Below are 27072 nucleotides of genomic sequence, written 5' to 3'. Positions count from 1 at the left end.
CCTGCCTCCAGGACCGCAGCTCGGGACTGGAGGAGTATTTTCATCACCCTGCTCTCTGCTCACCTTGTCAGCGGCTTGCTTCCCCTTTCCTGCCCAATCTACCCAGGCTAAATCACTCTGCCCCATTATTTTCCATGCCCTCAGGGCCCGTAGACCTGTGATTACGTTGGTGCTGATTGCCAGGCTGCAGAGTTCCCTGATCACCTTGTTCTTAGCCTCTCATTTCCCCGCTGAGAGGTGGAGAGGGTCCCGAGGCCCCTCCTGCTCTGAGGAGGTGCTCCTTTTCTTATAGCTGTGACTCTACCTTCCTGCTTGGCTGCCTTTGCCCTGGGTCTCATCTACTGACTCCTGGTCCCCAGCTGGCCCTCAGGAGCCATCATCATGCAGGGTACTAAGGGACTGCTTCTGGGTTTTCATGTGAGCTCAGAACAGCCACCAAAGCCCTGCAGTTTCCAGCTGTCTTGTTCACCAAGCTAATGACAGCAAATGCCATGGTGGTAGATCTTTCTCCTGATTCTGGAGAAGGTAACCACACAAATAGTAATAGCAACTATTGGTGGTTGAGAATTTCCTCTGTGCCGATTACTCGCTGTATATTTCCATTTAACCTTTGCAGCCATGGAACAAAGTAGATGCTATTATCACCTGCATTTTAACAGGTGGGAAGGCTGCCCAAGCCCTCAACACCTATTAAGTGGCAAAGCAAGAAAGTACACAAGTCATTTGACCTTGGGGAGTATTATAATCTGGTGGGGAGGGCAGCAAAATCTGCCAATCTAATTATGCAGTGAATAATTTTCATTTCTTGAGCATAGGTAATCTGAGTAGATTAGCTCTGATCACCCCTGTGGCTGTGGGGACCTCACTTTGGGGTAGAACGTTGGGCAGAGGTAAGTCTTGCACAAAGTAGACTGTGGTTGGGAAAGTGGTGATTAATAATAACGGCTAGTGTTTTGTGAACATGTATTCTGTGCCCAGTGTGGGCTAATAAGCACTCTGTGCAATTATTGTATATTCCCACAGCAACCTTAGGATAAAGGAACTTTTTTCACCCCAATTTACATAAGGAGAAGACTGAGGCTCAGAACATTAACCAAGTTGCCCAAGGACAGTGGTTAATCATGAGAGCTCCGGGATTCAGATGGGGGCGGGGGGTGCCTGTCTCCAGACACCTATGCTCCTTCCTATCACGCTATTCCGCCTCCCGTAGGGGCTCGGGGGGTTCCCCCAGACCTCTGGGTGGCCTCCCCCAGGTGAACCCACCCTTCTGGTATTGGAGGGCGGGAGGCCAGGACCTGTTGGTGGTTTCCTTTCTGCCTCTGGCGAGCCTGTACCAGGGTGGTCTCTGAAAGCTACAGAGCACATGAGCCACCAGACTGGATTTGGGCATGACTAGGCTTGGTCCCTGGCTGGACCTGTTGGGGTCTTAGGTGCCCCATGCCCAGCAGCCACTGCTTTTGAAGCCTTTTCCACGTGTGCCTGTGGCCTCCTCTCCCTCTGGTCTGGTTTGCCCTTCTTCTTGGTACCCCCATCACAGCAGGGGGAAAGCCTTGCCTCCCACACAGTCCCCATGGATAAGACAAACAACACAGCTCTTATCTCGGGAGGGCCAGTGCTGCGCTGGCTGGTCAAGCTTGGTTGACCCCTTTTCATAACAGTACCTTGCATTTTCCTTTAGAGTTTTCTTGGTCAGTCAATAAAAAACTTGAAAGCCTCTATTCTCAGTGCTGCAGGGAGATAGAGTCCCTGCCCTTGTGGAATGCATTGTTTAGTTGAGGATGTGCCTACAAATCCTCCTACAAAGAGATGATCCAAGAGGACAGGAGTCATAAAAGGAAACACAGGGAGTGTGACAAGGTAGTGCCTGGGTAAGTGCCAAGAACATCTTGCAGGCCATCTGTGCTCTGAGAGGAGTGGGAAGAGGGCAGTGTGGTCTGGAATCTTCCTAGAGGAGGTGGGTTTTTGAGGGTGAAGGACACCTTGGGGTGGAGTTTCATATGAGGGGATGGAGTATTCCAGGTCCTGAAAGGTTTTCACAGCCAGCCTCTGGTTTCCAGACTGAAGTATGAAGGCTGTGCTGCCCAGAAAGCCCACCCGAGCGGCACAGTCAGTTGTGGAGCTTGACTGGGTGGTGTCCGGTGCTGCTGCCATGACACAGCTCATTGTGCAATGGTGGCCCATGGAGGAAAGGCATTTCCTGTGCAGCCGTTTGTCCTCATCAGGAGCCTGTCCCAGGGACTCAGGCCCAGGCTAAGACAGTCCTGAGCATCAGGAGTGTTTACTGGAGGAGAAAGGCAGGTGCACAGCACAGTCTTTCCAGAGTACGTGCTGCAGAACCTTAGTCCCATGAGTAAAATGATTCCCTGGAGAAATACGTCATGTCTCTCCTTTAGATGCTCATAACACACATTAATTTTTTAAAAGGCTCTGAGAAGTCCTATAATAAAGAAATCTGTTTAATTTTTCACGTCATTGTTTCTAAAACTTACTGAACATGAGACCTCCCAACTTTTTCAGGGAATCATTAATACACAGTAGAACCGGTGTTGGTGTGTATGTGTGTCTCAAAACTTGGGAAATGATGAGATCGTATATTTCTGAAAGACTTCCATCTTAAAAGCACTTAAGTGTTAAAAAGCTCTTATACTTAAAAGCTTTAACTCTCAATTCATAGAAGACTCAGTAACAAAGAGTCATTCCTGGCAAGTTCTGGGAAGTTGAGGTTTTATTGCATATTCGTTTTTCACCCTGAGTTAAAAAGTTAAGTTCCTTGAGGGCAGCGATGGAGTCTTAACCTCCTTTGTATCACCCCCTCAGCCTGCTCAGCACTGACCATATAGTAGCTACTCAATAATTACTTGCTAATTGCTTGATTGAAGATGTTTGCTAAAGGCCAAAAAGTTAATTAGTTGAGGCTGGAATCCAGCTCTTTCAACTTCTAGCCAGAGGCTTGTTTTACCAGCCAACAAACTCTGAATTTAGGGTCTTCCAGTCTCCTGCTGTTTCCCAAAGCTGCTTTAAAAAGCTTACCGAGCTTTCTCATTGAGTGGTTTTCTCCTGGTGCATCATTCTTGACTCCCTTCCTCCACCTTATCATGGCTGAAGCTGGGATGATGTGTGTGTGGAAGGATGTGGATGATGGAACAACATGTCGGAGATTTTTTTATGGGCAGCCTTTCTTCCTCAGTTGTACCCCACTATACCTTCTTGCCCCGGGAAAGCATGCAGCTTTGATCTGGTCTGCTTTGTTCTACCTGTGAGTTTTACCTTAGGAATTCTATCCTGTTGCCAGGTGTGAGGAGGTGGGGCTGGAGGCCTGCTGGTCTCAGAGCTGCCTTACAGTTGACATTTAGTTTTTGAGCATAATAAATGTGTCACTTACCCCCAAACCTTAATTGCATTCTTACATGTGGTTTAACTACTGGCGGCCTACTAGGGATTTTCACAGCATCAGTAAGAAAGTTGGCTCTTTGTCAATAGGATTACAATATATGCCATTTATCATAGGTATCTCAGCCCAGGTGAGCATGCAGATAATGAGAATCTACGAATTTCTTTTCCTGTGCAAATGTTTTGGATTTCTGATGTACTGAAATGTGTCCTTTTGTGGCTGTTTGACACTTCAACCTGCAGCTTGCTGGTAAGCACGAGATGGCATTGAGCAGAATTTGAGTGCCCTGAAGGAAAGTTCTTTATTTAAACCCCCACTGGGCTGCATCTGTTTCTGGGTCTGTTCTCTAACCTTGGGAATCAACAGAAGCATCTTTATTTTGAGTATTTCATTCTACCTCGGCCATGGATCAGCATTCCCGTGTTCTCTTTAACTCCAGGGGTCATTTTGCAGCATTATTTTTGGAAAAATTGATTGAATTTAATGAAATGCAATGAGAACGAGTCTTCATGGTTCGAATTGAGTGCTTTGGGTTAGCAATAATCCATCAGAATGAGCTCTGATTTTGGTTAGGGGTAGCATGTCCTTTATGGAAGCCTGTCTTCATGAGCTGTTTATTAAAATAACCCTAAGTATTCAAGACACTGGAGGTTTGAAGGTCTGGAAAATTGAGACCAAAGTGGGGTTTTATTAATTGTTTCTGTGGTAGTTTGTCGATCTCACCCGAATCATGGAGGGCCAGTCTGTCTGAATTGCATTTGGTGAATTCAGTTTAATTGAGATCAGTGGCCAGTTAGAAACTTGAATGCTGCTTGGACACTGTCTTGCCCCGACCCCTCTGTTTGTTGAGTCCACCATGTGTAGGGTATGCCTGACCTCATGGCTTTCCTTCCTGTTGTTCTTTGACATCTGGACCTCTTTCCTGGCCCTGCCCTTGACCAGGTTAACTTTTCCTCATCCTTTTGGGCTCAGCTGACTCTCTTCCTCAGGGAGGCCTTATATGAATCGGAGTGGATCACATTCTTCCCGCACTTTTACATGATTTTTTCCCCCCTGGCATTGTCACAACTTTAATACAATAATAATTTGTCTTTTTTCTTAAATATCTGTTTCTCCTGCTTGATCTGCTTCCTGAGAGCAAAGGCATATCTCTGTTCTTCAGTATATTCTCGGGGCCTTGGTGCAGGGCTGAGCACAAAGTAAGTGCTGAAATATTTGTTGAAAGAAGGACAGAGAGATTTGGAAGCTCCTTGTGAAGGTTGTGCCTTTTCAGACAGTAGTTGGCAGAGCTCTACGATGTCCCTCAGTGACCCCCACCTTGTGTGAGCCCCTCTCCTTGAGTGTGGGATGGACCTAGTGACTTCTTTCCTGACAGATAGAATGTGGCAAAAGTGTAGGATGTCACTTCTGAAGTTAGGTTAAACAGGGAGAGTGTAGCTTCTGTTTTGTGGGTCCTCTCTTGCTCTGTCTGCTTGCTCTGATGGAAGCCAGCTGCTGCTTTGTGAGCTGTCCACTGAGACGCCCAGGCCACTTGGCAAGGAACCAAGGGAGGCTTCTGGTCACCAGCCAACTAAGGCCCTCAGTCCAGTCGCCTGGGAGGACCTGGATCCTGCCAAGAACCACGTGTGTGAACTTGGAAGCAGACCCTCCCTCAGTTGAGCCTTCAGGTGAGACAACCTTGCTCTAAGCTGTGCTCAGATTCCTGACTCACAGAAACAGATAATAAATTCTTGTGGTTTTAAGCCACTAAGTTTTGGGGTGATTTTGTTCTGCAGTCATAAATCATGAACACACAGATTTTTCTCTATGAGCTTGTTAGATAATATTAATGATGATAACTAAATATATGCCAAGTCTGGTGCTAAACACTTAATATGCATACTCTTGTCTATTTCTCACGTGAACTCTGATGTTGGTTCTGTTGTCTACAATTTATAGATGAGAAAAACGAGGCAAATAGAGGTGGAGTAACTTGTCCAAGGGTCTTGGTGGAGCCCAGGTAGTGTGATCCTGGAGCCTGCACCACAGATGGAATAGAACCTGAAACGTTTCTGGGCTCCTTCCTCATCTAGAGATTAGGGCTGCTGACTCTCTGGGCTTCCAGGACTCAGTGCAGTGGGTGTGCCATTGTTCAGGATGATGATTGGCACAGTGGCTCAGCCTGGACCCTGTCTCTTTAAGGAGCTGGAACAAGCCCCTTTAGGAGCCATCCAGCTGTCGGTCTCCTAATGCCATGTGAATTAGCATGCTTAGTGTGGAAGCCCACTCCTCCTGTGTCCAAGAATAAAATCCAATCAGGAAAATAAAAGATGGTGGCTTTTGGAATAAAATGAACAGCATCCACCATGATTACAGCTTGTTTTTCAACTTCTGCAAGATGAAATTAAATTGAGTAATTGTTTGCACATTTAACCACATGACTCTGATCTGTCTACAGCAGATTGTGGCATTGTGAATGTTTAAACCAGCAATAAAGCCCTTTAAGCTTATGTTCCATTTTATCTCATTTATCTGTAGACCTAAAAATGCAACAGAACAGAACAAAAGATGTTTTGGGGGAAAGGCTAATGTGGTGTAAGATCACTATGGATTTAGGTTATGCAGTTCTAACGCTTTGTGTTGGGAATGAATTTTGTGTGCAGAATAATTCTGAGTCCTGGATTCTGGAATGTATGTTCCTCCAGAGAAATTTGGAAGACCAGGACTCCATTGTTGTCTATTTCTCTGTCCCCTGGTGTGCTTGTGTATCTCTCGCCTCAGAATCAATTTTTGTCCACTTCTTGAGTGCTGTGGTGTTGCATCATAATTGCTCACTCAAATAGATTCACTTTGAGTGATGGACAAATAACCAGGCATGTACAGATTGCAAATAAATGTTGGATAAAAAAAAATATGTTGAATGGATAACTATTGGAAATATTGCTTCAGATAAGACCTCATATTCTGCAAACATACCTGGGTGTCTGAGGTAAAACCCTCTGACAGTTCAAGAGAACTTTTCTAGATAAACAAGGATCAAGTTTGGGCTCTTATGAAAAGATCAGTTTACAGTTTGTCAAGAGTATATGCTTGTACATTGGTCTTAATGTTTTTATGTGCCAGAGTTTGGATGGAGCTCGGATTTTATATCCCAAGGCTCTGCTTTGCCTACAACGTTCGTCTGTCATGATTTGAACTTCTTTTCGGCCGTCATGATCTTGGCAGCCTTTTGACACTGGTGTTGTTTTCTAATTGGAGCGAGATCACAAGTGAATTAAATGAGTTTCTGATTTGGTGTTTCGTTTGAGTATTTAAATTTGAAGAAATGTATTCTTTATATTGTAACTTATGTTTTCCTCATGGAGTTATTTTATGACTATAATCAAAATGGATGGCCTAGGTGTTTAACAGTTATTTCTTCCCATTCAGTCATAATCTTAGATTCTAGCATCACCTGATAGTGCCTTCTTTTCCTTTGGTTTCCGCAGCATTATTGTCTAGTGGTTTTTTGACATGGCCTCCCTGGTGTCCCTGGCTCTGTCTTTTTACCTGAGTCCCGTTCCTCCTCTCAACAATTAAATATTAATGATTACCCAGGCTTCTGTCCTCGGGCCTCTTCTCACTTTATTCATCTCTCCTGGATCATTTCATTCACTAAGGAAGTTGTTACATCCACATACCTGCTCACACTCTAAATAGGTCTCTCCAGCCCAGGTCAGAGGGTCAAGACATTGCTTATCCATCCAGCTGCCTAGGGATGTCTCCACTGGTGTGGTCTCTCTGCTGTGGCAGCTCAAATTCAGCATGTGCAAAACTCAGCTCGTCTTCCTCCTGCTTCTTGTCATTGTGAGTGGTGTTGCCATCCCTCTGGTCACCCGGGTATGTGGGCTGGTGTTATCCTGGGTCCTCCCTCCCCAAACCCATCCATTATACCCCCTCTGCTCTCAAATCATGTTTTCTTCCCTGGCTTCTTCTGAGTCTCTTAATTTAGTACTGCCCTTCCTCCCTTGAACCTCCACCCCTACTTCTTGACACACCCTCTTTCAGCTGATTTCCTTCCAGATCTGTATTTCTGAAGCTCAAATCTGATCTTGTCAATCCCTGCTTAAAATGCTTCACTGACTCTCCACTGTCCTCTAAGTCAAGTCCAGATTCTTTCTGTGGGCTCTGAGACCTCTCTGGGGTTTCATTCCTGCTCAGTCCTTTAACCTCCTTCTCTGCCATTCTCTGAGTTTCCCCAGCCACCAGCCACATCATGCTACTTACATGTAGTTCCCCAGACCACCGTGCCATTCCCTGCCAGGACACCTTGGGCATGCTCTTCCATTATCCGAGTGCTTCTCAGCTGGGGTTGGTTTTCCTCTCCAGGGGGCATTTGGCAATGTCTGAAGACATTTTTGGTTGTCACAACAGGAGTTGGTGGGGAGAGGGGTTTCTACTGGCATCTAGGGGCCAGAGATATTGCTAAATTTCCTCTAGTGTATGGAACAGTTGCACAACAAAGAATTGACTGGCCCCAAATGCCAGTAGTTCTGAGGCTGAGAAACACTGCCATACTGCTTGATGGCTTCCTTTTACTTTGTCTCAGGTCAAGCACAGTCCACTCTTGCAGCCTTTAACTAGCTCTGTGACCTTGGGCAAGTGACCTAACTTCTCTGTGTCTCAATTTCTTCATCTGTAAAATGCAAATAATAATAATTCAACCTCAAATGTATGTTGTGAGGATTAAATGAATGAAGAGTATGTTAGGATAGTGTGTAGGATGTAGTAATTGCTCAGTAAATGTTAGTTGCTATTATTGCCATCATTATTATTGACTCTATTCTTTAATTTTTAAATTATTATATTTCCTATTCAAGCAGAATTGAACACTCCTTCCCTGCCACACCTAGACTGTGAGCACCATGAGGAAATGATCCTTGACTTCTTCATCTATATGTCAGTGCCTGGCACACACTAAGCACCTAAGTAATGTTTGCTGAATGAATGAATGATTCCATTTGCATATGTTTTTATGTTATAAATTCAGAGTTCTCCACTGGTACAAAATCAGTACTATGCATTGGTAAGCAGGGGCTTAATAAATATTTGGTATTGCCATTAGTATTTAATTGTTGATATAATTTATAATTGTTGTTAGATAAAATATAATTCCCTCCTAAAATAAGTCTTAATTTTTAAACACTTGAAATGTTTTGATGTCAACACTTCCTTACAAGTGGATTTTCTCCACGAAGGATGTGGCCGAGGACACAGTCTGGTGGTGGACTGTGGGTCCCTTGGGATCTTGGCAGTTAGCTGGAGGAGACCCATGATATGAGATTGTCACTTGCACATACATGGTCCTTTCCTCAGGGAAGTGGACGAAGACTCAGGTTTTTCCGTTCTACATGGCAGAGGTCCACTAGGCGCTGGAGAGCCCAGTCCCCTGCTGTGATGGGAATATTGGGATGGGGGTCCTGAGTTGCCTGGCTGAATTGTCCAATGGGAGGCTCTGGAAGGTTGAGTGGAGGTTCAGAGCTTGAAGAGAGTTTTATCACACTCTGGAGCCCATGTCACAGGAGATCGTCTAATTTGACATTAGAGAGTCCTCTGGGACTACTCATATGGGCAGAACCTCAAGTCAAATGCACATTTGTCTTCATGGTCCCCTACCTGGTACATCCTTTCTCAATTTGGAAAATTCCTACTTATTCTTCATGGCTCAGTCCAGTGTCATTATTGGTTCAGCCAAATTTTCTTTTGTGCATCAACTTCATGTTAGGCACTGTTCTAGGCCCTGATGAAGCAACAGTACAAAACACACAAAGTTTCTGGCTTCCTACAGCTGATATTCTGGCGGAAGAATTGGGCGCTAAGCAAGTGGACCCGTAATATCATTTCAGAGAGTGATGGATACTGTAGAGACAGGGCAACAGGGTGATGTGACAGAGTGGTGGGGAGAGGTCCCTTCAGATGGGTGGTCAGGGAAGCCACTCTGAGAAGGGGATGTGGGAACCAGCCATGGGAGGATGTGGACATTGACCCGGCCAAGCAAGTGCAAAGACTTTGAAGCTAGAACAAGCTCGATGTTCTCAGGGAAGCTTTCTCTGTCTCTTCCAGTGAGTGGTTGGTTTTGTATTTGCCTCCCAGTCTACTTCATTCATCTCTCTGTAATATTATTAAGCTTTCTGACAAGTGTGCATGTTTCTTCCCAGCCCTCATCCTTTGTAGACTCTCTTAACCTTTCCAGAACATTGTATATGAAATGAGAACAATTAAAGGCAACAGCTAACATTTATTAAGCCCCTGCTTAACAGTGCTAGACACTGTTCAAAGTGCTTTGCAGGTGTTTTTTCATTTCATGCTCACAGTAGCCCCCTGAGGCTGGTGCTCCTATAAACCTCATTTTTTCAGAGGAAACTGAGGCTCAGGCTAAATAACTTGCCCTGGGCCATACAGCTGGAAGGTGGCCGAGCTGGGCTTCTGAGCCAGGCAGTCTGACCACAAGTCTGCTCTCTGACCAGTGCATCCTTCACTTCCCAGGGCTGTGGCCCGCAGGGGTCCGCCTGACCCAAGGAGGTCTTGTCACCTAAGTGTGTCAGCTGTAGCCTTGTCTGTGTCTAGTCACAGAGTTCCCCACGACCTGACAGCCTGGAGGTGCAGGGTGCTGGTTGCTGCACAGCGGACCTGCCTCTGGGCCTTTCCGTGTTCTGGTTGTTGAGGAGAAAGGAATGTGCTGGAAACAATTGGAGGAAGTTAGGAAACAACAAGGTCCTGCAGTGAAAAATAAGAGAAAATAAACGTTTCTGTGAGGACTCGGGGGCAGCCCAGGTGGGAGGCTCTGGTGCCGGCACAGAGCACAGGGCCCTGCCAGGGACCTTCCCAGGAACTCTCCTGCCCACCACCGGCGAGGAGGTGCGGGCGGGCTGGGTGGGGAGTTACTCCCTCAGCAGGAAGGGGTCTTGCTTCTTGCTCTGCCTCCTGTCTGGGACTCAGGCATGTCTCCCGTCTGGCTGAGCCTCAGTTTCTTCATTTGCAAAATGTTGATGATACAGACAGTGGCCTCATGGGGAGTTTGAGAACCCCAAGAGAGGATAAGATGTGAAAGTGCCCAGGGAGTGATCCCATGCTACAGAAATGGTAGTAGTTTTTATTCGACCACAGAGAGGTTTGCTGGAAGATACTTCTGAATTAATATGAAGGTTTCATGTGTTGTCCCTCCACCTCGTTAGTCTGTGTAAGTGAGCCTTGGCTGCATTTTGCTGTTTCCAGGTTAGGTTGAAATTTTCTTAAAAGGCAACTCTGCTTTTCATAAAGCCTGGATGCAGGAGCAGAACAAGGCGCAGGTCTGAGAGCATGCTGTGACTTCTGGCCTAAGCCTTCCAGACTTGTTTCAATTGTGGTGGAATGCCAGCCATCTCATCCCTCTCCATCCCGCCCTTAACTTCACAATTAGGGGAGTTTTATTACCAACAACGACAGCGTTTCAAGGGGCTGCCCCCAATAGCCACATCGTTAGTGAAGACATTTCTGGGAGTTTTTTTCAGTGACTGTGTGCTCAAGTTCCCCATTGCTTTCCCCCCATTTGATGTGAACACACATAATACCCAGCTGCCAACATTTTGGTTGCAGATGTTTTAAAAGAAACTAGAAGCTCTGTAGCTCTAGTCTCTTTGAGATCTGCCTGAGCATCACACACCCTTCAAAAGATTTTCTGCTCAGAGAGGTGAAGTGTCCTAGAGCTCCCACGAGATGGATTGATTAATTATTTCACTTACTTGGCAAATATTTATTGAGCTCTAATATGTGCCAGGGACTTTTATAGACACTGAGGAGATAGAAGTGAATAAGACTGAAAAAGTCCCTGCTTTTCTAGGTTTTAAATTCTAACAGGGACTCAGACAATAATCCATACATTTAGATAAGTTAGGATTTCTGGTAGAGCAGGGTAATAAGGTAGGTGTGTTGTTGCATCCTCCTTCTGTGGGCACAAAACTTACATAAGAGTGCCCCGGAAGGTCTTACTAAAGAAATGAAAGTCAGGTGGAGGCAGCTGGGTTAAATCTGGAAAAAGCATTCTAGATGGAGGGAGCTGCATGTGCGGAAGCCCAGAGGTGGGATTGATCTTGGCATGTTTGAGGAATAGAATAGGACGTGCTCTGTCTGGAGAGTGTTCAGTGAGCAGAGGTGTGGTGGAATAGGCAGGCAGGGTTTTACAGATCATGCAAGGCCCTGTAGACAGTATAAGGAGTTAGATTTTGCTTGAAATTAGAGATCACCTTCTCTGCCCTTCAGGTTCAGGTGTAACAGGTAGAATCCCACAGAGTGCACTTTTCTGGGGGGTCTTTGTGACCCTATATTACCTGCCTGTCTGCTGGAGGCAGTCACCGTGGTCCTCCCTGTGTGTGCAGGGATCCTCTGCCTGGAGCCTGGCCTTACCTGTTGGCTGATTGCACAGACTGGCTTTGTCTCCTGTAGGGTTGAGGCACAAGGGGAGGGGCAGGGAGTAGTTGCTAAGCTCTACTCCTTGGCTCCCCTAAGTGCACTAAGCTGACTAGTCCTTGGCTTGTTCCTTGACCTAGATTCTTTCTGGGGGCCTCACATCCAAGGGGCTTGCTCCCCTGCCAGGAAGATGGTTAAGCAGATGGGGTCGGGAGGTTCAGAAGAATCATAGTCAGTAACCTCCTCAGCCCTGCAGATGCAGGAGCCAGGCATCGCGGACTTCTGGAGCCTTTCCCTGTTCTCCAGCACAGGCTTTTCCCACTCCGGCCATCTTTAGGCCTTTCGGTTAGTAATCTTCCATATCGTGTTTAAATGGACATGCTCAGGTGCTTTCAAAAACTGCCTATTGTTGATGAATTAAATTCACACTCTTAGCTTGGCCTTTAAGGCCCTTTACAATTTAGTCCTATTTACTGCCCCAGATTTGGCCCCTTAGACTTATTTATTTGCAATCTCTAAATACCACTTGCACTTTCTGGCTGCATGCATTTGTGCAAGACAAGCCCCTCTCCCAACACGTCTTTCTATTGGCCTAACACCCCAGGCACACGTTGCATGTCTTGTTCCAAACCTGTCCCTCAAAGGAATCCTTTCCTGTTTGCTTTAGTTGATGAAGATCTTTCATATACCTCTGAACAGTTCAAGGGCTTACAGTTTTCAGTTGTAATGCCTTGCAAGATAAGTTATTTTTTCTTTGTATCTCCCCCAGTGTACCATCAGCTCCTACAGAAAGCAGGTGCCTTATTGATGATGGTGGTGGTAAAAAGCTCAGGGATGGTAGAAATCTGTGAACAAGCTGGAAACCACATGCACCTCCATCAGGTCAGGCCTGGGAGTCTCTTCCAGATGAAACAGTCCAAAAAAAGGGAGCAGCGTTGCTTAAATTTGCAGGTATTCCTGGTCATCTTTATAAATAATTTTCAAAAGGAGTCCTTGCTGAAATACCTCCTCAGAACTACAACTGTGAGGAATGATGATCTTACCCATAGCCTTCAGTTAGCCTCTCTCCCTTGTAGAGTGCAAGGACATCTTGCTCTCGGAACCAGCTCTTCACTGATGGAAAACCTCCCTTAAGGCTTGGAGTTGGAGGTGCCCTTCTTGTCTGAGGAGGAAGGTCAATTCTAGAGTTGGAGTTGGTTGAGCTTGGTCACAGGAACTGTCTTGTTGCTTCTGGCATTGATTTGATTAATGTTCTTGTCTCAGACCTCAGGGAGCTTCCTCTGCTCTTGAATTCAGTAATGAGTCTTGTTTTCAGGTGGCTACAGGACACATACCTCCATATCCCCTCATCTTGTTCACCCTTCTTGCTCACCATGCAGTCACCAACACACTCATTTGGTACAGGACGTTTAACCTGGGCTGCCTGCTCACATTGAGTTGTGTGTGCAGCTTCAGTGAAGAATGACATGACATGGTCAGAATTTGAGGAACACACACTCTTCCCTCCTTGTGTGTATTCTGTTTCTCTGTTCATAACATCATTTCACTTAGGTACAACCAAGTTGGTGGTCTACCCTTATGGGCTGAGAAGATAGTAAAACCATCAAAATCAGCTTTCTCTAATACTTATTTTGGCATCAGCATTTCTAAGTATTAGAAATAGTATTTTGTATTAGTTTGGGGGCTAATCAGTGTGCTTTCATTTGGTGGCCAAGTGTTTTGTATCCACAGATCGCACATGTTTTCTCAAAGGGATAAGAAGATATACTCAGGAATATTAGGTGTTTTCCTATAGCTTACTGGTAAAAGCCAAAAGCCAAGAAATGGAACTCTTACTGCAGGAGAAATTTAGATGGAGGAAAATGAGATAATTGAACAACAGAAATGTTTCCCAAATTTCATAGTGCATGAGTTCTTACTATGAAAACTTGACTGAAGGCCAAGACTCATGGACTTTTCCATAAAGAATGGGTTATTTTCCAAATTGAAGGCATCTAGGCCCAAAGATGTTGCCTCAGGCAATGTTTAGTATTTTTCTGTTTTTTAAAAATTATCTTTCCTATTTTAAAGGTAATATATATGCACTGTAGGAAGTTTAGAAAATAAAGTTAACCCTTGATTTTTTTTTTTTTTCTGAAACTCTTCCAGACTTGTCAAGATAACTTGATCTTGTAGCCATTTTTTCAGGAAATACTGACCAACATTTGTGACTTCTTCAGGAATACTTGACTGGCTCGGTGCCTATGTCTTGAACATCACAGAAAAGTGACTGTTTACATTGGTCCTTTGCCAGGTTCAGCTCACCCATGTCGTCCTCCCTCTGAAATGTGAGGCTCTGACCTGTGTAAGAGAATTCAGCCTAATCTAGAATGAGTCGTCCCTGGAATGATGATGCTTAGTTTTCAAAGAAACAGTCTTTGGAAGACACCTCACCATTTCTCTAAGTACCTGCTTGTCTTTCCTGGTAATGCCATGCCTGACTGCCACTGTTGTCTTTGTTTTCAGTAAGCACAGAACAGAAGTGAGTCATTTCTGCGGCTTTTCTCATTTCGTGCCCTTTGGTGTATCCCCCACTTGCAGCTCCTACTTTGTTCAGAACTGAAGGATATTTATCTTGTTCGAGGCACAAATTCCTCTTTTTGTTTCACTGAGAAAATTAGAAAAGTCAACCTATTTTTATTGAAATAAAAGGGTCATGGTAATTCTGTGAGTGTGGGCCTCAAGTGTTTTTTAATCTTTGAATCCCCAGCACTTTTCAGTTTTGCACACAGTAGGTACTCAACCATGGCTGGTTGAATTACTGAATTATACATCAATACGTCCTTTTTGGTTTATTTCTTTGATATAGAGCTGTCATGCTGCATAACTCCTGGGCCATCTTTCACATGCATAATCCTGCCTGTGTGGCTGAATGTAGGAGCCTTGTCTAGAAGCTGGGGTCAATCCAGGGTATGAGGTTTGAGTAGCTTCTTGATTCTTAGTATGGTTTTAACAATCTCCATGAGAGGCATTGGGTTGGAATATTTGGGAAGTGCCGTATTCTCCCACTGCCCGACACTGAGATGACCCATTTGTCTACTTGAGCCTAGAAACATTGTATTCTGCTCGAGCTCACCCTGCATGGATAGACTTTATCTAAATTCCAATCCATGCCAGCACTGCTTCCACTTCATATCACTCTGCTCCAACCCATTCATGTCTATTTTCTCTTTGATCTTCCTCTGAAAAATTCTTAAGTACCTCTGCAGGTATCTGCTTATGTGTGGGTTTCTGCTCAGAACCAGCCATATGTGAAACTCCTCCTTGATGGTGAAGCCTCGTCTTACCTAGTGATTTCCCCATGAGTTGCTCTTGAATTTCAATTTTCTCTCTCCTAGATATCAAGCTAAACTGAAAAGCCCTGGACCATTAAGTGGAATGAGTAGTGGAAAGACACTAGTAACTCGGCAGCCTGCAGACTTATTTCAGATTTATTGACTAGCCTCTTGAAACAAAGGTTAATATGCCAACTAGCAGATGTACAGTAGTTGGTATTGTGTTAACAATGAATTTCTTCTGTAGATGTCAAACTATCTTGTGTAGAAGTAGACTATTTGATGTCATTATTGTAGTCTCATAGATGAAATAAATTTTACACAGATTTACTGTTGGCTTTAGGTGGCCATTACTGTTTAGGTCCACCATGCCATCTGTGGCAGACTTCTGTTGTAGTTCCTCTAGATCATCATTTTACTGGTTGGTTATGGGCTCTTGCCCCATCATTCATCATTATCTCCTTGAGGACAAGAATAGTCTCTTTTCATATACATTCCCAGTAGTGATAATTATGCCAGAACAATTCTGTTTAATAAGTGTTTGTTGATTGAAAAAAAATATCAAAACTGTTAAGCCAGTGGGTCAGAACATCTTTGGGTGTTTGGGTATGAAGATACCATCTGGGATCAGGAGTCACTGAGATTCTTATTGTTTCCAATATGGTTGGAGAATCAGAGGGAAGGCATAAGGGGCACATTGCCTCTCAATTTACTGAATGGGGGGAAGAAGTCATATTAGTACATATTAAAAGATGTGCAAGCAGCTACATAAATTGTGATGCATGAGTTATTGGTTATGTTAGTTTTGTAGTTCTATACAAGCAGAATTTTCCCTCCTGACAAAATGAGAACTATGAACACTGGAATGGGCAGGAATCACCAGTGTCTGAAGATTAGGAGAAGAAATTGAGTATCAAGCAACAGTGCAGATAAGGACCACGGACAGCCACAAGGTTTCTCAGGCTCCTCATATGACCAGTATAGTGTATTAAATTAGACTGGGAAAATAAACTAGTCTTTGAATTTTAAGCCATGAAGAAAGTTGGTGGCCACCAGGAAGGATTGATCCTATTTCAAGAGTGAGTCCTCTGAATGTCTCCAATTTCTGGGGCTACAGATGGTACAGCTAAGGAGCAACCTGTTGCTGTGGATCACATGAGCACACACCCTCATGAAAGGTGGTTTCTGCTGCTCCAGGCCATCACAGGGTGGTGACTTTGGCCACTATATCTTTAGCATTGTTCATTTAGGCTCTATGAAGCAGTTTTTCCTGTCATATACCCTGTTAAGCCAGCATGGGCCTGGTCTTCTAGGAGACATGCTCAGTATTCTGAGAGCACCTACCTTGGTCTGATTCAGGTAGCACAGTGTCTATAGTGCTGCCCTGGAAACAAAACCATCTGTAGAAAGGATCATTCCTTCTTGATGAGTTACTGTGAGACTCAAGACAAGTCCCTTCACTTAGTCTGGCCACTCATCCCTCTTAGTTGGAGAAAATAACTTCTTATTGCCCTTAAAATAAGGTAATATCTGTGACTAGACCCAGATCCTTTGAGTAAATATGCTTTGGAAGGTGGGAGTGAAGCAGTGTTGTCATGATGAAAAATGGGTGCATTCTCTCGTGTAAGATGCAAAATCTGTTGTTAATGCTTCAAAACTCAGCATCATTTCTCCACAACTTGTAGCTAAATGAACTCATAATACAAAGGTGTAAGAATTGAATATGAATCTGAAAAACCTCTTTAAGACAATGGTGCTACATTTAGTTTGGAAATAGGGATTGTTTTCTTGTGTATTATTTTCTCTGGGTTAAAAAAAGAAACAGATTTATGCTTTATCTTCAAGTGCTCCAAATTATGTGTGACAGCTCTTAAAAAAGCTGGTCTCTAAAGGCAAAAAACTAAACTCTTGGCATATATATGATTTGACAGCATTCTTGGCCTGGGATTGTAGAAGAGCTGTCATTTATTGCTGTAATTCAGCAATTGTGATTAATTGTTCAAGGGCCTTCATTGTACTTTGCCAAAACAAAATTAAGGGAAAACAACATTCTCATCATGCAAATCATGTTACTTTCATGTATATTAATCCTTCCATGGAGGAATCACTATCCACTCTTAAATGAGAGTGCTAGTCACTGTGAACCCTTCTCAAACATTGCTGGGAGAAATCATTTTGAATTTTTCTAAGGAACTCACCTCATTATCCCAGCAAGTTAGATCTCTTTGTTTACCTCCCCGACATCACAGACTTCTGAGGTGTTTCTATGGGTTTACAGGGATGTGACCTTTGCTTCAGAGTCTACTGGCCATGTAAAGGAGATTTTAAATGCTCCTTCCTGTGATTGTTATTGAACCACCTCTAAGCAGTAGGTCAGTGATCCTCTGAATGTGTTTTCCACTCCCCTAGGTATTTTGGAGGGTCTTTGTAGTTGAATCCACTTTGGTGATTCCAATGTAGGTGTTTCTGTCTCTTTTTGAATTCTCATAAACACCTATCCACACCCAGGTTTTGCATGTCATATAAGCAAACCTCAAGCTGTACAGATTGGACCATATTAACTGGAACAAATATGATCCTATTTTATCCTTCACTATTCTCGCCTACTCTATCTTTGAATATAGTGGATGGACTCAGATTTTGTTTCTCTTATATTCTCTTTTCCTGATTCCAAATAATATCTGTCTTCTATTTTTGCTTGTGACAGCCTTTTGAATCATAGTATATACCATTAGGGAACATGGTATGTGTTTGTACTAATCCATACACAAACAGCTAAATTTAGTTTGGAAAAGTGAAACCCAGGGGTCATCTTAGACTTTTTTAAAACCTTGATTTTTCATTTACTTTATCACTCCATTCCCCCATGTCCTCTCTCAGCAAAACGGGGCAAAGTAAAATACACAGTGACATCTTCATCCCTTCTCAGTTTGCTTCCTAAATGCATCATTGTAGTCTTGTAGGTATCTGTGGTGCAGTGGTTAAGCTTTATTTCTCAGGAACCTCCCTGTGAACTGTCCGTGGTGCTGAAAGGCTTACAAGAAAACAATTCTTGAGCTAGAACGCAGTCTCACATGAAATCAAACTTTTGCTCCTTGAACTTAGCTTTAGATTTCTATGGATGGGTTTGCCATACTGAAAGAAGTAGAGAATTAAGGATAATTATTTTACTTGCTTGAGGCAAACTAATATTTTTTTTCTTTCAGTACATGGATATTTTGGTTTTAAGTTCTCTTGGCTCTAGATATCAGGAGAGTTTCTCACTTCTGGGCTGTTTCTGGTAGATACAGCTCATGTTTTCATTTTCCCTTTCTTGTAGCTACCCCCAGAGGATCACAGAGAGCACACAGGGAATTGACAATTATTTTTAATAAGAGGTGTATGTGAAGCAGTGTCTCATTCTGAATTCCCTGCACTGCTTTTTAGTGGAATCAGGGGGTTTGGGATGTGCTTCTGATGCTGTTTGTGTTGACAGTGAATTCCATAGTTATTTTCTGGCAGGCCCAAATGGACTCTGGTTTTGAATTTTATTTCAGAAGCTTGCCTTCTTTTCATAAGCAAACCAACTAGTTGTGACATTTGAGGAAAAGACAAGCCATCTAATATTTGAGGAAAAGACAATCCACCTAATGAAGGTAAAGAACACTATATGGTGGAAAGGGATTTAAAAAATTAAATAATCTGCAATTTCTCTTTTCCTAAAACTCAGATTCATAGCTTGAAGGTGTCCTGAATTTGTAGGCTACTAGTGCCCTAGAAGATTCTTAGGAAGCAAGGGAAGGCTTTCTTTTTCACCTATATACCTGTGCTACTTTGATACCAACACCAGGATCAAAAGTGATATTCAATTACATATATATATTTTTGTAGCTGGCCCCTCTAACAGCCAACAGTGCCATAGGAAAAACAGACATAGGATAAATAATTGCCCTTGTTAGTACATGGATGCCATGTCAGTAAAGAGAGTAGCAGTTTGTTTGCATTTGAAATGCTAGTCATAACAGTACAAATGCCATTTTGCAGAACTATGTCCTGGGAATTTTTTTCCCACTAAGAATTATATGGATGTTGAATGGGGCATGTCACCCATGCACATTACAATCTCAGTTATTAGAATTTCTCCTAGACATATCCGAAGTAAAAAGGGAGAGTTTTCCCAAAACCATTAGGTTGCAAACCTTGACTCAGATCCATTCCCAAGTGGCAGTAGGCAATAGCCAACTCAGATGGAACAAAGGATGACTGAGTTACATGGAGTTAAGAAAGCCCCACCCTTTCCAAAATGACAGCTTCATAATAATTTGGCAAAGCACTGTTTTCCTTTATTTTTTTGTCCGTGCAACAGTAAAACAGCAAAACTGATACAAAAATAAATTTCTTTGACAAAAGCTTGTCTCATCAGAATACCACTGTTGTGATATAAAAAGCACATCTCATAGTGGTGAGACTATGTACTGCAAATATGGATCATTAGATCTTGGTTTATTTTACAAACCACATTTTCAAGGTTCTCTATTGTTAGTGATCTAAAATTAGTAATTATTATAGTGTCTGAAATTATCCTAATCTGTAGAATTAGAAAACATATATGTGTATTTACTTAGCTAAAAAGTGATAGGACTCACTGAAGGGAACTCATATAAATGGATGATGCAAATCAGTGGATTCTGCTGGCAGCATTTCATACAAACCAGAATTAATGTGCTGCAATAGAATTAAGATTTCAAATGGAGGCATAAAATGTATGTGCAGGACCAAACACTGCCTGAATGGGCTAAATCCAGTTTTTATTTCTACAAAGATCAAGGGAGAGAGGTTTACCAAGATGATGCTTGTTAAATATTCAAATGAGAACTGTATTTCAGTGGATGTTGGAGGGAACGCACATTAGCTGGATTAGTAAAGATCTTTCGTATTACTTTGAGGTACATTTCAAGAGTCTGTTGATGCTTAATGTAATTCCTCTGTGTTTATTGTCATGAAAAAATGAAGGAGAAAAGGAGATGACAGATGTCCTGCAGAGTTAAATACAGTGTAAAAAGTACCATGATAGCATTGTGTTCACCCCTGCTAAGGTGGAAACATGAGTTTGGGGCAGGATGGAAAATGTGCATTGTGAGAAGTCACTTTTTAAAATTTCTGCATTGTGCTGGAGTGTTTGGGGTAAGTAGAGATGTAGTGGATCAAGTGTGCATTCTGACTGCAAGGAGCATACGGTATAATAAGGCTGGTACCTGAATCAGAAAGAGGGTGTGGTTCTGTTGTAGAATAAGGATCAAGGAGGGAGAGAGGACCTTGCCCCTAGCCTGTGGCTTTCCTAAAATTCTGAAGAGTCCTGGGCAGTGTGGGTCTGTTCCTAGACTGGGCCAAGGTTGGGTTGTCAGTGGCTTCAGAACCACAGAGCTTCTGCCCTGGGAGAAAGCGGGGCACTGTGACGGGCAGTGGGCAGGAGAATGTTGTGGCCACTCTCGCCTGGGAGAGATCAATCTGACATGGGCGGGCAGGGTGGATGAGGGAGAGAAGAGCCTGGAGGAGGGGAGAGTAGTTGGAAGGGTATTTTAATAAACCAGGAGGGAGAGAGTGCAGCGAGCAGCCACAGTGGGGATGGAGAGGAAGCTGTGAATGCAGGGTTGGAATAGAACTGACAGTGCCTGGCAGCTTTCAGTGTGGTGGAGGTGGGGCTTATGGGTGGAGAGGGTCTATGATTTCCAGTCCAAGTAATGGGGAAGATAGTGATGCCATTATCAGGAACGGGAGAGTGGGTTTGGGAGAAAAGGTGAATATTGTGAAAACAGAGCCTGAGACTGTCTACATAATTTGTTGGACCAAGTGCAAGGCCTCCTTTTAAAAAAAAGACTTTCCAGGTGGCAATAGCAGGGGATGGCCCTTCTAAGCATGGACTCTGAGGGAATGCATAGATTGCTCACCCACGAAGTTGGCCCTGATTGAACCAGAGGTGCTGAAATGCAGGTGCACCCTGCACCCTCCCTGGACACCTGCTCGCATGCCTGGGAATGTCTGAGGAAGGGAGCAAAGTAGGGCAGCATGCACTGGTGCGGGTGCTGCAGGGCTGGAACCATGGCTGAGAAGGACCAGAATCAACAGCAGTTTCTGAGTAGAACTGAGTCCGTTATATCCCAGTTTTTGGTGATAAGCTCATTAGCAGAGGTGATTAATTCTTCAGAATATGTGGGGACCCAGAAGTCCTCTGATAAATATTTGTCTCAGTTGAAATTTGAATAAAAACTCTTAAAGCGAAGAGCTCTCCACACTAGCATCTCACTCTCCCATGTGTATTGCTTGAAGATTCTCTGGGCGCTTTTGTGTTGGGGGAAGAAGATACCTTTTTTTCCTGAATGTCTACCATATTTGTGTGAGACACAGTCTTCTAGGACTGTTTGTGAATGCTACCTTATTTAATTTTTGGATGTGGGCATTACTACTGGATTGCACAGATAAAACTGAGGTCTAGAGAGGCAAGAGACTCTGCCACCTCACAGCTACCAGTTAGCGAAATCCATCTCTGCGTGATGCTGCCCTCCTTTGCTGGTCAAGAAAACAAATAGGCTGCTCAAGATTTTTAAAAAAGTTGTAGCAGAGCTAACGTTAAAAGTATTTTCTGAGGGAATTGACTGGTTTTTGGATGCAGGACCTAGGGAGAGGAGAAGAGAGGCTGAGAATGTTCTGGAGTGAAAATCGTAGTCAGGTGGTACCACCTCTGACAAAGTGGCCCAGGAGGCCTGTGGTCTGCTGGAGAAGGCGGCTGTCTTTTTATATCACTGGGAAAAAGTGTTTGGCCCTGGGGTCAGTTGAAGAGAAATCATTTTCCAGTTGGTGGATTTTGTTCAGTCAGCTGGCTGAAAGGAGCAGGGGGACAGCTGGTCCTCAGGCACCCTGGGGGCCCAAAACCAGGCTTCCTCCTCCTGACTTCTCAGCTGCTCGTGCCTGGGAGCATGGCCCGAGTGAAGGGGATCATTGGAAGGTTGTGAAAGAGAACTCAGCACTCAAACAGAAAGGGCTGTCTCATTACCCTGGGTGCCCAGCTGACAACTCGGGGAAATCAGGTCTCAGGCCAGATTCCTGCTGCACATCAGACCTTCCTGCCTGGGGCCTGGCTCTCCCTAATAGGGGCCCTGCAGGATCTGAATGAGGAGCGCTGGGAGGGGGTAGAAAGCAGAACAGCTGCCAAATGCTGGATGTGTTTGTACGAAGTGTCGGCTAAATCTATGAATATCAGAACAACGGAGAACCTGATTGTTTCAGAATCTGAAATCCATCATTGAATTAATTCTAAATTAGTGGTTCACATTGACTGATAGGAAAAATAGGTCTTAAACACACGGCTGTTTGAAAACTTAGAAGTTCAAGGGTGTCTCACTTGAAAAATTTTAAAAACATGTCCGATTTTTTTCACTCACTTGCACATTAACTTAGCTGTGTTTGGATGCTCTGTGGTGGCTGTGCCTGGTGGAAAGGGGTCTGCGGAGTCCCAGCTGCACTGGCCCAAGTGCGGAGAGGCTCAGGTGGCCTTTACAAGGGTTTGGGGATCTTGGGCTGCACTTCACAGTGGAATTCATCCATCCAGTTTTCCTCATCGCAGGGGACCTGAAGAAACTGCCAGATTTCTAATCAACTGATGTTTGGACAGTGCCTTGATCTTGGAGTGAGTGCCTCTCCATGGCATGAACATGAGGTCAGGTGTGGTTCTTACTGTGATGCCAGTGGGCTTGTATTTATTTACTTAGTACTAGTGCTTAAGGCCTGCTTGATGTGAGAAACTAAATGCAAATATTAGGGAAAACCAGGCATTAGGCTCCTGTCTTTTGAGCGTAGACAGATTATGTCATATACTTCAGAGTTATTAGTGTTTCTGGCTGGCCGTTCAGAGGTGGGTTAAGTTTATTTAGGGATTTTTTACAGGCCTAGGTGGAATCCTTGTCATTCCTCTTACAGGTTTGGGTGGCAGGCTCACAGATGGCTGACTAGGTGGACAAGGATGGTGTGGGAAGACGTTTCCCACCTCTGGACCTCAGATCCCTGGCTGTGGTGGTGGTGGGTGATTTCAGGTTTTTGACTCCTTATGCCTGCCAAGCTTTGCTTATTTTATTTATATATGTTAGAGGATGCTATGGATGTAATCCAATACCAATTTACTTTAACATTTCTGAATTATTAGTAGCTTTTTGTCACTGTGTACTTTTTTTTAAAGATTTTTTTTTTGATGTTTAAAGGAGTCTCCTTGTACAATAAACAAAAACCACCAAATGTGGACCTCTGGTTTAGGGGAAAGCTATCACTCCTGATGCTGGGACCTGACGGCGCATTTTAGGAAGTACCAGGATGTTCCTCCAGTACAGTCTTCTCCTCTCTGCTGAAGGTCTTTCTCATCTCTTTCCCTCCTTTTCTCCACCTTAGGGAAGAAGGAGTGATAGTTTATGTTAGGAAACAGTAAAGAAATTAGTCTGACCCTTTGGTTCGAAACAGGTGTTTCTATTTATGAGAATCTATTTAGAAGAATCATTGCCACATTCATACATCCAGGATGTAATCACGGATTATTCACAGTGGCTAAGAAGTGGAAGCCTCCCAGGTGTCCATCAGTAGACGAACGGAGAAACACAATGTGCTATAAATACATGATGGAATAGAATACAGCCTAAAAGAGGAAGTAAATACTGACACATGCTATGACGTGGATGAACCTTGAGGATGTTATGTGAAGTTAAATAAGCCAGTCACAAAAAAGACAATATTAGATAATTCTATTTATATGAGGTACCTAGAGTGGTCAAACTCATAGAGACAGAAAGTAGAATGGTGTGGGTTCCAGGAACTGAGGGTGGGGAGGGGGCAACAGAATGGGTAGGGTGTCCGTTTTGCAAGATAAAAAAGTTCTGGAGACCTGTTGCACCATAATGTGAGTGTATGTAACACCTCTGAACTATACAGTTAAAAGTGGTTAAAATGGTAAATTTTTTATTCTATGTGGTTTTTACCATAATTAAACAAAAGTAATTAGTTTTTTCAGTCTCTAAGCCATGCTGATCTGTGCCTGTCAATAGTCTCTTCCCTGGTGTTGGCACATTTTCAATTTTCCCTTACTGTGCACCTCACATACCTTCCCCCTGTGGGAATGCCCCAGAATTCAGGTTAGACTTATTTTGAGATCTCTCACCTGTGGCATCCTACAGAGACCAAAGAGAAGACTGCTTTCCCCTCTGGGGCCCCCCTGTGGTGGTTTCTCCTCTGTGTCAGTGGGTACCATCTATGATGTTTTTTCCTGACTCAGCTATTCTCCAGAGATCCAAATGCTGTGTTGTTTTCTGCAGCTGCATTGATTAGTTGTATCACTGGGTTTGGTTTAATTGCAGTGATTCTGCTGTTAACAAATTTATGCAGGTAGAGCAAGAAAAAAAAGTCTTAGGGTACTTCCATTTCCCCCAAAGAGAAAATGTAACCATTTTCCTGCATCATTTGAATTTTTACTGCTAATAAATGCCTGGCACTGCTTTTTGGTGTGATATTTAAGTCCAAAGGGATATTGTGGAGCCTGCGTATGTATGATTTAACGTAGCACATAGAATTTTAGTGCTGGAAAAAATCTCTGAGGGTTCTTATTTCAACCTCCTTGTTTTATAGAGGAGGAATTGGGGATTCTTATTAGGGAACCAATTGTGGCAGAGCCAGAATTAGGTCAAGGTCCCAGTTTGTATTGTGGGTTCTTTGTATTCCTTGATGTGTCCTCTTGGAATTCATAAAATTGTGTTCAGTGCCACGTATCTGAACACCATCCATTTCAGAGCATAATATATCTGTTAGCTTGAAGTGATCATGAGCTGGGTCTGTCACCAGTGAGAAGTGACTTCTCACTATGGAGTCCTCTGTGGGTTACCTTCCCTTTCCTCAAAAGATGTACCACTGATGCCATATGCAAAAATCATCTTTTGAACTTTCGATTCCAAGGAGCTGACTATTAGAGGATTGTTGGATTAAGTCATTCTGAAAATGGAAAACTTCCCCAACACAGAAAAAAATCACCCTTGAATTAACCTTTTATGGGAAATAATGTTTGCATTCATCTTTCACCCCCTCCTACCTTTACTCTCTGCAATGTGTGTGATGCTCTTTAGAGACCTTGTAAGTTACTTCCTGTGTGGTTATGAGCTTCCCGAGGTCCTCCCACAGCTTCTAGCTCATGCCCAGTCCACAGGAGGGGCCCCTAAAATCTGGTTATACTGGATTTAAGTAGACCATTCACACAGTTGAGGGAAAAGTATGGTCGAAAAATTAAGTGTAGTTTCCTTAAGCAATGTGAATAGTGTTTGACAACTAGGTGGCATTAGCCCCAGAAGGCTTCATGGGTGAGGTGAGATTTTGTCTTGGTTCTGAAGAATAGGCAGAAGATTCATGAAGGCAACTCTTGTAGAGGAAAAATAGCCTACTTAGGAGGAGGGCAATATAGAAATGAGGGGAAAAGCAAACTGTCCAGGGTGGAGATGGGTAGTGAGTTTCCTTTGGACTGTTGAGCTAACTCATCGTGAGCGTTGTCACTCCCTCTCACTCCCCACCATTTTATAGTAGTGGGCCCCTCAATGGCCACTCTATCTTGAAGCATCCTACCTGATACCTATAGTTGATGCAGTCAGGGTTGGGCCCCTGACTCAAGCTGGACCAATCAGAGCCTCTTTTCTGGGAATTTGGACTAGGAACTTGGAGAGGAGCTTGGGCTGGTGGGTCTGTGTCATGTGAGCTTGGAAGCTGGAAGGTGGACATCTGGTACCTGCCCAGAGGCCAGAGAAGGGAAAGAGGATGGTTAGCAGAGGGAGAGGTGAGAGACAAGAATAAATTGGGTGGTTTTCCAGTCCCTGGGACCCAGCCCTATCCTAGGGCCAGGTTACAACCCTCTGTGCCCACGCCCTTCAGCACCCCTGTGGCTGCATCATTTGATTCTCCTTTTCTGCTTAGGTCACCTCTGGGGTGGAATGAGGGTGGTTGTGTTACTTGCACCTAAAAGAGTATTAAGGAATAGAGGGAGCCTCAGGAGGAAGAATTCGAGTTCAGATTGCATCTCACAAGCTTGTTGGGGAGGTCTGGGTTTACCCTCCTTGGCAGCCAGGCATAGTGGCTTATTCCTAGTATGCCTAGGTCAGTCTGTCACCTCCGCTGTGACTTGGCACTTCCTGTGCGATCTGGACTCAGAACCAAGAGAGGAGATCATTGGTTGGATGTTTACATGTTCATTTGAAACTTGGCTGTCTCCACTGTGTTCTGTACTAGATGTTGCTGTTACCCACAGCTGGAGTCCAGTAGGAGGAACATAACAGTGCTCCCCTCTCATTCTTATAAGTGTCCAGGTTGATAATAAATAGTATCTTCATCCTACTTGTAGGCTGTGAGCTCTACTGCAGGATGTTAAACATCAGAGCGACAGGGTGAGATTCCAAGATGGGGAGATGATTCAGGGGTCAGTGGAGAGGATGGTGAGTCAGAGAGCACAATTAGAAACAGGATGATGATAATGGACTGCAGTCAGCCATGGTAATGGAATTGGAAGAGAGAGCATTAATGGGAAAACCAGCAAGAAGGTACAGACCATGGAACTCTGTGAATCTATGACTGTCTAGTGAGGGGACTTCTAAGGGTAGCTGAGTAAAAACAGGCTTGGTGAGCTATATTGAGGCTGTATTTTAGATACGTGGTTTAGGAGCCATGGGGCAGCCAGATAAAGAAGTCAGGTATAGAGCTGGAAATAGGGGTCTGGGGACCAGATGAGAAGACTGGCTGGAGACAGCTGCTTGGGAGTCATTAGGCTGTGGGTGATCTTTGAAGGCATCAGCATGGATGGGACTGTCCAGGGAGAGAGAGTGTTGAAGAGGAAGTCAAGAAAAGATGAGTCTACAAAGGACACTGAGAAGTACTAGTGGGAGAGGTAGGAGGAAATCTGTTATCATTAATTATTACTGC

General features: G+C 43.9%; 1 protein-coding gene across 2 annotated transcripts in view; it reads left to right on the top strand.

Moving 5' to 3' along the window:
• Window positions 1-27072, top strand: part of SPOCK1 (SPARC (osteonectin), cwcv and kazal like domains proteoglycan 1) — a 469763-nt gene that overhangs the window by 28133 nt on the left and 414558 nt on the right. The gene's annotated exons all lie outside the window — the stretch shown is intronic.

The sequence above is a fragment of the Camelus ferus genome, chromosome 3, assembly GCF_009834535.1.
Source record: "Camelus ferus isolate YT-003-E chromosome 3, BCGSAC_Cfer_1.0, whole genome shotgun sequence".
NCBI classification, from domain to species: Eukaryota; Metazoa; Chordata; class Mammalia; order Artiodactyla; family Camelidae; genus Camelus; species Camelus ferus.
Note: the sequence above shows the minus strand (reverse complement) of the source record. Positions and strands in the feature narration are given on the sequence as shown.